Source organism: Aedes albopictus, chromosome 3, assembly GCF_035046485.1.
Source record: "Aedes albopictus strain Foshan chromosome 3, AalbF5, whole genome shotgun sequence".
Lineage (NCBI taxonomy): Eukaryota > Metazoa > Arthropoda > Insecta > Diptera > Culicidae > Aedes > Aedes albopictus.
This window is the reverse complement of record NC_085138.1, coordinates 333,733,669-333,745,778: the sequence shown is the minus strand read 5'-3', so window position 1 is coordinate 333,745,778 and position 12,110 is coordinate 333,733,669.

Here is a 12,110-nt window from a genome sequence, read left to right as displayed (position 1 = left end):
ACTCCGAATACGATTTGGGGCGAATTTTTTTTTCTATTTTTTTATGTAGGGAACAGAACTCAATCAATTAATTGTACATCAAAATTCACGTAACTCCATAGCGACTGTCAACATTTCAGCCAAATCGGTTCACTAGAAACCATATCGTCAAACTTGGCCATTTTGTATGAAAAATGGTTGGTTGTCTTATTATTTTGTCTGACACTGTATATGTGAGGTACAAGCAAGAGTCTGAAGTCTCATGAAGAAGCAACTACGATATGCCCACCAAATCCTGATTCCAAACATCAAAGAACCCCTCGAACCGCTCCATTGTCGAGTGGCAAACCGAAACCATTTTGTCACCTCCTTCTCTCGAATCTACTTGTATGCCAATAATAGAACGCAATCGTAATATCTTATTGAGATCCTTTGGCGCACAAATATTCAAAGCCCATCACAGGCTCCTTAGCAAGGCACGAAAAGCTCGACTTCACAAACGCTGCCGCCGCCGCCAGCTGAACGAGAAAAAAATGCTCCTTTGCTCCTCCTTCCTTTCGGACTTCTCGGTCGACGGTCGATGGTGCTCTGCTCAATGATTTACACGCGCATTCAAAATCACTCAGGTGTGAATAAATCCCGCAAATATTTGGTCATAATTGCCTCCGGCAGCATCAGCAGCGTGGCGCTGCTGCTGTGTTCGTCGTATCTGCAAGAAGGCGGCGGAACTCTTCTGTAGGTTAGAAGGACTACACACAATAACGTTCGTAGTGGATTAGACAGCGAGTTCGTCGTTTCTTTTTTCTTGGCATTCGAAGGTTGAAGTGGTAGACGAGAAGTAGTATCAACATATAAAGGGAGAGTGTGATGCGATATTTTCTACGCTTGATCTTTGTGGTTCGTATGCTTGATGGTCTAGTTAGAACTGAGTACGGAGAAGAGATTTAAGAAGTATTCTAGTTGAAGACCAAGAGCAGGTTTGAATGAAAAGAAATAACGCTTCAGTAAAATCGTTAACATTATGAAACGGTGTTCATATTCAAGATCTTCAGCATGTTTTTCAATTCTGAGTTCGGTATTTTTCGTTGAAACATTTCCCAACTTAAACATCGTTTTAATGTCACCTAATCAAACGAACCAACAGAAACGGAAAATAGAATCCGCCGACTGGCACTTCTATTTACTGAGCAGCGAATCAACTCTCTCAAGCCGGAAACAACCTTCCAGTCACATGATTACCAACAGGATCAGCGTCGAACGAAACAAAAACGGACAGAAAAAGAATTAGACGAACCTTATGAAAACCGAAATACAAACAAACCAAGCATAAAGAGAATACATACCGGGTCGACGACTATTCTACTACCAAGCAGCAGAAGAGGATAAAGCTTGCAAAATAAAAATAACCACCAAAATAATCGTAAGTACTTTTCGTCACAAGCCCGGAACGAAGACCAACACGAGAGCGAGGTCCATGGGATTAAAAATCACCGAAACATATCAAAGCGGATCAGGCAGTGGTCTCCTTGCGCCAGGATGGGCTGATTCGGCTCCTGGGTCCTGTTTCCGCCACCACCGAGAGGTGAACCGAAGATTGCGCTCCCTAGCAGATAACAGGCTACCGCGGCAAGTCGCTTTCGGTGAGTAAAGTTCAGTGGCTGATCTGGCGATTTGTGAGATTTGTTTTTCTTCGGTATGTTTCGGAGATTACTTTTTTATTTCGAAAATTTTCCAATGTGGTGGAGCTTGACAATTGTGGAATATTACAAAAATAAGTTTGGGTCAACGAGCTACTTATGGTGAAATTGGATGTATTTTCTTATATTTTGGTTTCTGATTATTAAATAACGTACCCATATATTTAACCCTAAAAGGGATACCTTCATGGCCTCAGTTTCATCACCTCGCTGAGTGTGTTCCATCAAAGACGAGCTCTGAAAGGCGCCTGGGGTCCAATGGACCCCAGGAATCCCGTTTAGGGTTAAAATCGGGTTCAGAGGAAGGATCAAAGTATCTCCTGATTTTTTTTCTCTGGTGGAAAATATTATAAATTTTACATAGAGCATGTTTTCGATATTTCGCCTCAAATTGGTTTCAGATCGGAATGATCTACCTGATGGTTTGTTGTAGCAGGGTAAGCGAAACTCACTGGACACCTTCGGTATATAACCTGATGGTTGATATCTCGTGACAAAAACATGAATACACCACCACCATTGCCCATAAATCAGTTCATTTAGCTAACTTAGGCTACACGCTCACACATTACCACCCTCCCGAAATTCTCAAGTATATGTCATGTTCAAATATATATGGAACAACAAGGAATGAACTCACCGCATATTCCTATTTAGCTGGGTTTCTGTTTGCCCTTGGTTGCAGCATCCGAAAGATCAAGAATCCAAACTAATAATCATCGGTATCAACAATGATAATTGAGGGGGTTAGAGGCAGAGGGGTGTAAGTGACCAAAAATTCAAAATTGAGATAAATATCGCACGTGATTCAACGAGATCAGCTTTGCTTGTTGCCAAAGACCCATAATTTTTAAAAATGTTTGAGCATATTTAAACATTGATTGAAAATATGACGCTTAACCGTTGAGGAGATTTGTTTGGAGGCAGAGGGGTGTAAGTAATTTATTATATTTTCATGAAGTATTGCTCAACATTGTTTCAATCAATTTAAATTCACAAGTTAATAATGGCAGTGATGATATTGTACTATTTCGAGTCTTACTGAGAGGGGAAGTTACCTTTTCGTCATTTACCCTTCTCATTATCCATTTCTCACTCACGCCAGTATTTGCAAAGTCTAGCTTTTGGAATAAGGTAAAACTTTCACTCGACTGGCTTAGCCGCAAACATCGATAGTAAATTAATTTACTGATATTTTTGCTGAACTTTTCACACAAAAAAGTGACAATATCACCTTCTTTTCGTTGCACATCGTGAGTACGAATGACGATAATGTACCAATTAAAATTACAACACTGCATTTTATTCACAATTGTTCATTCCCAAATTTAGGATTTTATGACGATCGTGAAGATCAGAATTAGGTTATCAATTTGATTATCAAAATTTTGTACAGTCTCACGAATTCAAGCTGTGCTTTGCTAACTAGCCGACGTTTCGTCTGTGTTTGGCAGTCTTCTTCTATGGAAAATTAGGTCTATTTCTCCTAAAAGAAGGCTGCCAAACACGGATGAAACGAAGGGCAGTTAACAAATTACCGTTTGAAATCGTGAGACGTCTAAACTCCAAATTTCAGTATATACTCGTTGGAAACCACTGTCAGGGACGAGTTTACATACGCAGTATTACACTAAAAGTACATCATTACGTCGTGTATGGTGTCGTTGAGGCTCTGTTTTAGAATCCGTATGATTAATCATTAGATTTTAAATCGTATTGTTGGCGATTTCCATAATTTGGAAGGATAAAACATGTATTAGTAGCGCACGCCTATCAATTTATACATTTAACCCTCGAGCAGTCGCGTCTTCGACTACCTGCAGCGAAGTCACGCTCACGTTGTATTATTCCTTGTTGGGTATATAAGTCACTGCGACCTGTTGTATACCACGAGCGTGTATTTTTCATGGCGCGTGTACTCAGTACACGACACGACCGCTCCTGGGTTAATAATGAGCTTCTGTCTGTCTGTATTATCCTTATAGACTCGGAAATATCTGAAACGATTGGCGTGAACATTTGCATGCCAATTTTTTTTTCGAGCCGGGGAAGATTCTAAACAACTAGACAAATTAACTGGCAAAAGAGGCCCCAATACACATAACGGGGGACTTCTCTATGGAGCTGTGTATCAAAAAGCCGCACAGCCGGTTTACTATAATTTTTAGCTTTCCAATATATCAGGTTTAAATGTATTTTTATCTACATTTAAAAATAAAATAAACTTACATTTTTGAAAATACTATGATGATTAAATTGTAGGTCCTTACTGACGTAACAATGATCCGACAAAATGGTCACTAAGGTTTTATGTTACGCTAGACGCATCACGATAGCGCAGTGTTCGTTCAGAAAGCCTGGGTCATAATCCCAACATCCCACTAGGGTTAAATTTAGGCCTTTTTCTTAATTTCTCAATACTTCATCTGATTTTTGAATTCAGAAAAGTAATAATTCTTCCACATCATCATGGTTGCTTGCATTATTCATTTAAAACGAAATTAGACGCTGTCCATAAACTACGTAGACTTGATTTTGGCAACCTTAGACCCTCCCCCCTCCCCCCTCGTAGACTTTTGTTCATACAAAATTTTCGAAATTTGTAAGGACCGTAGACTTCCACCAGACTTCCCCGTCCCCCTCAAAGTCTACGTAGTTTATGAACAGGCCCTTAAACATTTTAGGGACAATTTTATTCATAGTAATACTTGAGTCTACATGTAGAGTATATGGCCTATTGAGAACTTGTTTGGTGCCAAAGGGGTGTAAGTCAACAGTTTGGTGGTAAAGGGGTGTAAGTGACACTAACCCAAAAAATCAAATTTTCCTATCTGCAAAAAAACAGCGTATATAATGTCTGTTTCCATCTCAGATGGTGGAGTTACTTGATAGTAGAGTGTTCGGAGCGAATCCAATTTTTTTCGAATATTGTTGATTTTTTTATAAGATGTCAAAGTTTTCGTTCAATATCTCAAAATCAAGTTTTGGTCACTTACACCCCTCTGCTTCTGACCCCCTCAATTTAAAACACTTTTCAAGGGTTTAATACAGTGCTTCCCAAATTGTGTGCCGCGACGCCCAAATTGTGCACCGTGAACATTTCGCAAGTGCGCCCGCAGGCTCTTGAGCCAAAACAAAAAAGAAAAATCAATATGAGAATGTATTTTTTGTTTGATGGAACTTGGGAGTATTGATTTAGGTCATTTTTTTCCAAAATTGATTTAGGCCTTTGGATATTCTATGAAGTTTTTGATATCCTTAAACATTTAAATATTGACCAACTTTGAAATTTGTTGAGTTTTCAGAGTTTTTTGTTAGGGTTTTAAAATAGATAATTGGATTTCCAAAACTTCAGTTGAGTTGCCGATTCTACCAATAGCTTATTTAATAGTAAATATTTCTAAAATCTTATCTTTTTTCTAGAACAATTTCCTTGTCTTTGAGTTTCCTACTAGTTTTACTAACGTCACTATCACAGAATACTTCTGCTTCTGCAAATTGTCGGTTTCTTGCAAGTAGGTCATATCTCAAAATTGATTATTTTTGAGTTCTTGATGGAAAATAGTGGAAATCAATGTAACTTTAGATCTCATAAAGATCCATTCATTTCTTTGAGAAACGCAAGATTCGGACATTTTTTTATGAATTTAGTACCGTCAAGGCGCCATTCACCGTGTGCCTTCGAATATTTTTTCATTATTTCCATATTATGATTGAATGATATGACAATTTCCCTTCAATTTCACCAATACAATACTAATGTATTGTTACCATGTCAAAACGCTCATTAGATACATTTAAAAGTATCATTTTGACACTAAAGTGTGTTTACATGAAGCGGGTTTCTGCTTGTTCACTGCATTCATAGTGAAAAAACGAAAACTGCGCTAAGGTGATTTAAGCGATAAACTAAATGTAGTAACGTTTTTATTCCACCAAGAAGCAATTAAATTCACATATCAGGTATGTATTTTGCATTACTGAAGTAAGTTTAATAAGAAAGTACGATTACTCGTACTTTTTAATTGAAACAAAAAGGCACGGTAAATGGGTACCCTAAAAATCAATGGTCTCCATTCACCGTGCCCCATATTGTCCCATATATCTAGAAAAAATCGAAAATTTGAACATTCGTTTTTCTAATAAAATCGTGCAAGTTATTACTTGAAATGAATTTAATCGAAGAAAATTCCCTTGGCTGGGTTGTTTTGATTATTTTTAAACAAAGTAGAATCAAATTTCTCATACATGGTGAATGGTGACCTACCACGGAATTAGGCTACCCTACTATTTTTTACTAATTGTACTATATCACGAAATTTTGTGAAAAATTTCCTACTTCTGTGGAAATTGCTTTAATTTTAACCTATAATGAAGGCAATTAAAAGCGGCACCAACAATGTTTATAAGACTGGTGTCAAATGACAGCCCTTATTTGCCCCGAATCCTCTTAGACCCACGGTGAATGGTACCTTGACGGTACACCACTCCTGACATTTTATCAACCTTTTCAATGGCCCTTCATGCTTTTCTCAAGACATAATGATCGAACGCATGGTAATGAATGATCCACACAGAAAAAAATATTCATGTAAAATTCAGCGAAAAATCATACACATAAAGGGAATGCTAGAGTTAGTGCATATTTACATGAGATATCATGTAAAATTACGTTACGTTCGTGTAAATTTCCGCTAATAGTCGCGTAACTGGTTGGAGTCCATGATGGTTTACGCGATGGTTGGTGAAAATTTACACGATGGTAAAGAAATTTTACATTATATCTCATGTTAAAGTGTACTAACTCTAGCATTCCCTTTATGTGCATGATTTCTAGCTGAATTTTAATTACATTTTTTTTTCTGTGCATCATCAGCCTGGTGTTGGAAATAATATTTTTGTATCTAAGTTTGCTGATATTTTCCACACTACATTATTAACTTGCCATCTTTGAAAATTTTGCAATTCCCGCAGAAATCTAATATTTACGTAAAATTCTGTGCAATAATTTCAATACACCCGGAATTATCAAAGTATTGCGGCCGTTTTACTGCTTTTGATTGAATTATTTGGAATCAGCAGCTTGCTTTAGATGTTTTTATAATATTTGTTTAGTTAGTGCGATAAATAAATATGACATTTGAAACCTGACAAATATTTATGAAATCCTTGAACAATTTTTCTTTAAATAATCATGTTGAGAAACTAAATTTTATTTGTATTTTGAAAAAAAAACATGTAATTGAAAGTACTTCACAATTTTGCATTTAAATTTTTGAGCTAAAGTTGTTCTAAAATAAATAAAATTGTCTGTTAAAAATGTTGGTGCGCCGCGAAGTTTTCAATAATTTCAAAAGGCGCCACGATAGCAAATAGTTTGGGAACCTTTGGTTTAATACGATTTCTATACGACTTGTAAGAATTCCTTTACAAAATTGTTAAACAAGACCTTGTTCTGCTTTTTAAGCTAATGTACAAATTAGAACATGGTACTGTATTATGCATTTTCCAAAGTCAAATAAGCACTCTCGTTTCATCATACTTCGACTCAGAGTACAGAACGAAAAACACTTGTTTTTTTTACTGAACAGCAGCTGAATTAATGTATTGTTCAATTGTTAACCATAATGTTCAGTGCTAATTCACCACTGTTGAATAGGGGTCGATGTGTGATGATTATTAAGCCAAGTTTATGTTTTGATTTGAGTGCTTCGATTCATAATATCTAGGATGGCGCAGATAGGAAGGTATGCGGCTGACAATCGACGGATCTTGAGTTCAAATCTTGATATAGGTTAATTTGTGTGTAGTTATTCCATAATTTGCAGTTGTTCATAGTTTCATGATTTCTCCAAACCCGAACAAGGGTTGTACCTGAAAATTATCCAAATGTTATTCAGCATTATGCTGAATTAGTTCGTTACAAAGTTGCTTGTTAAATGAGTGATTGATAGCTAGGATGCATTTCAAACCATGTCGAATGCTCACTCGTAGAGACTACTTGCTGAGTCTCCAATTGTCTAACAAAAGATAAACCACAAAAAAATCATTGCAGTGAAAATTATCTCCTCTGTAAATGCTTTTGGACTAGGTGGATTATCTTTACGAATTGAAAGTTTCTATCTAACAATAACATTTCCTGTATTTAACGTAATGTTTGCTGGTCTATATCGATGGTTGACGCATGTCCAACAGAGTTGTTCCCGAGAGGGAAACCAGATTTTTACAGCGGCTCAGGTTTTTTGAAGCAACACTTAACTGTAGTTTATTAGCAAATAACACATTTAACATTCACATTTAATCAAACTTAATTACTAACTACTCACAAATAAGTGGTTTCCTCGGTCACGAATACCCTTTTTAATTCTCCAACCAAGTTGGATCAAACTTGGGACAGTTACCCTAATTTGGTGTATGCTGCGTGAAGACTGCTTTGGGTTCACAAATGTTTGTCATTATTAACCAAATTTCACACAATTTTTCTATTTTACTTCTACTTACGAGAGAATCCTCTGGTGCGGTAATTTTAGGAAATATTCCCTATTTCAGGATTCACCGGATATTGATATTTGGGCACCTACGAGGAGATATCCTGGTCAGTATTAGGGGCTGTCCATAAACCACGTGGTCATGAGGGGGGGGGGGGGGGGGGGGTTTGGCCAATGACCATTTTGTATGGACAAATAAAAAAATTTGTATGGACAAATGACCACGCGGGGGGGGGGGGGGGGGGTTGAAAAGTCTAAAAAAAATGACCACGTGGTTTATGGACAGCCCCTTAGTAGTAACTTCACTAATCAATTACAGTTTCTTCTCTTTCTGGGTTTTAACTTACGATTTTTACTATATCAATATTCACCGCACTTTGCCGAATTCTTTTTTATAATCCAATTCAATTTGTGATAACTCTAACAAACAGCGAAACTGTCGACTTCAACTTTAATTTTTTTGTAATGGCGAAAATATTCCTACGAATCTTGTCTGTTGTTTTTATGCATCTCTTATTCTACATCATCCATCTCATATCTCTTCCCACCTACCACTACAGCCGCACGTGAACTGTCATGCTTCAGTTATGCTACGGCTAGACAGGTTCACTTTTAGACCGGTTCAAAATTCACAAAAGAAAATAAATTTCATTTTAACGCGGCATCGTAACAAGAGTTATGGTGGAAATTCGGTGGAATATAGCTCTTGGTGATTTCCGGAATATTTGGCAGCGATGTTATGAAGTTATTTCCGATAGAATTTCTTTAGACATTATCTTTTAAGGCCCAGGCAAAGTGTGTTATTTATGGAAATATTCTGGATGAGAATCCATACATTTTTGGATCCATTTCCAACAAAAAAATTCGCATTTAGGTTTTTTGCAAAAAAAAACTTTAACAAAAAAAAAATTAAAACAAACTATACAGAAAAAAAAATGTGATATCACATCATTTTCACTGCACATCAGTCGCGTCGTGAAATTGATGTACAAGTTACACCCTTTCCACGTATCAAATAAGCCGCCGTAGCATGAAAATGGGTTCAAGCAATCACTAGAACCAGATCGATAGAAGAATCATATATAAACAAAAGTGTACTGAAAGTGTACTGAAAGGCTATATGTATTTTCACTCAATAAACGGATTTTCGATAGACGGAGGGTCACGTCACATATACCAATCAACTCAGGTTGACGAATTGAGATGATGTCTTTTTTTTTTTCCTTCTAAACCATAGGGGGATAAATCTGCTCATCAGACACCCTAACAGGAAGGTTAGGGTAGTGTGGGGTTAAGGCCGTCTTCTACAATGCCGGTAGAAGCCAGGACTACTCTCTCCTCGACCCACTAAAACACATTCCTATGGTCGCCAAACCCTACGTCTCTCCGGAACCACCAAGAAGGTATTGCTTCAGAGAGGGGCTAGTGCATATCGCACCCTCAAGGTTAGCTGCCGTAGCCTAGCAGCAACGAACATCGATGACTCGCTCTGGAGAGTCCATCACGGTAGCGTGCTGGCGCTTAGCCAGTTTCCCGAGTGGTCCTCGCCACTCCCTTTGTCCTCGGAAGGCGGGCAGGGTCAACCCCGCCCGCGCCCTACTGCTAAGCGGACATCAAGAACTGATGCCCACATGCAACCCGATCTGACCTGCCCGCAAAGGAAGGGTATTACTACCCTTCAGGCCCTATCAGATGCATCCGTAGGTTGCAGACAGCAGGGTCTCACCTACCCCAACCCTTGCCGGGGACCCCTTTCCAACCGCGGGCTCAGATCCAACCCAGTAGACTGACGCCACGACAGCACCGCTACCGGGACTTCCTCTCCGCGGCCACTTAATCGCTGTAAGGGTCGATCTCGACCGCAGGGCACCGGTATGACCTACGAAGCCGACTTCGAACCCCTGGACCACCTCTTGTACTGCATCTGGACTAGCCATTCTCCGAGTCCATGCGCCACCTCCTCTGTAGCTCCCAGACGATATGGGTGATAGCCGTTGAAACGGCATTCCAGCTAATCTCATCCCTACACATTCTCTGGACCAAGTTGTCCGGAGTTGTGTCCTCCCCGCATGTGGCAAGCATGCGGTCACGCATTGTGCGAAAACGCGGGCACACGAACAAAACGTGTTCCGCCGTTTCCTCTAAACCATTGCACACTGGGCATTCGGGAGAATCCGCATGTCCGAAACGGTGTAGATACCTGTAAGGACCTGTGTCAGGTGGAATGAAACTTCCCCATGGCGCCTATTAATCCAACTATCTACCCTCGGTATCAACCGATGGGTCCACCTTCCTTTGGTGGAACTGTCCCACGCGCGCTGCCATTTGACCATAGAGGCCATCCTGACAGTCTTGCGTATGCCTCTTGTGCCGCGCATTTCGAAGCACTCCATGTCCTCACTGATAAGAATGCTGATAGGCACCATGTACCAGTAATGACACAGAGAGCGTCGTGTGACACGGTACGGTACGCGCTTGCAACCCTCAGACACATAAGCCTGTAAGTACTTTCCAGCTTCCGTCGGTAGCATTCAGTACTTAGCGCGGTACCCCACGCCGGGCCGCCATACCTAAGTATGGACGTAGCAACACTAGCCAGAAGCTTGCGGGGTGGGGGTAAGACGGACATGTTTAGGAAACACTCTATTTTGACAGTGTAAACAATGCGATAATTAAAATTTTATCTCCTTACTATATACTTCAACTAAGGTACTTTACAGTCTGCAAGCCGATTTTGCAATAAAATTTGATTTTCCATGACTTTTGAGATAATAAAAAAGTGATCTCCAAATGTTTGTTTTTCAACAGTGTGGGTAAGACGGACCGGTAGGGTGGGTAAGATGGATACGTTTGGAAATTTAGCTAATACGCCTCTAATTGTGTTAAATGATGTTTGTGGCCGTTTGTATTCGGTAGATTAATCATATTAGAATCTAAATTTGGCCTTAAATCTCTTAGCGAAACGTGTTTTTGCAAATTAATATCTATTTTATAAATTGGAAACTTCCATAGACTGATAAACGCCTAACAGTATGCAATGCTCTGGTAATTTTACAGAGTTCAAACTGTTCCAACAACAAAAATTCCAATATAATGAATTTTTGAACAAAAAATCAATATGAAATGCTTTATACAACTTCCACAATCATTTTTGTACACCATAGATTGCAATCTGTGAACAATGTGTGGGTCTTAATGTATTTCTCACGGCACTATCAAAGTAACCCCAACACTGTCCGTCTTACCCACCCTCAAGGCGGACCGTCTTACCCCCACACAACGCAAAATATTCATTCCACCACCGTTATTCATAATCCATGAAATTTACCTGAATTTCGTTGTGTATAGGACGGAACAGTTTAAAACTACTGGGAAACTCAAAATAAAATGCAAAAACTTAGCAATTTATAGTTGAAAAGCTTATTTATTGCCGCCTCAAAATTAGATCCCAGCACAAAAGCGTGTAGCCTGGTAAATGATTGATTATTTTTTACACTTTTGACATATGTATTCTCTCATGGAGTCGTTCAATAATCATCAACTGATAAGAAGATATAGTTAATCGTAAAAGAAAGTCAAATTTCAGCTCTTAAGTGACAGAACTAGTCAGTGGTCCGTCTTACCCACCCGGTCCGTCTTACCCCCACCCCCCCTACACCGCAGAGCTATTGGACATCATCCGGGACAGTGCCGCAATAGCTGTGGAGGCTCTTTTACAGGCATAATCGACGTGGCTACCGAAGGTAAGCTTATCGTCGATCATCACGCCCAAGTGCTTGCCAGAGCGCTTCGACAGGATAGTGCACTCTCCTGCACTGATCTCCGTCTGCTGCGCCGACTGCATGTTGACTGAGATGATGTCTGGATGTGTGAATGTGTGTATGTCTGTGCGCAAAAAACGTTCACTCATTTTTAATGCACTTCCCATTGGCCGATTTTTCGAATT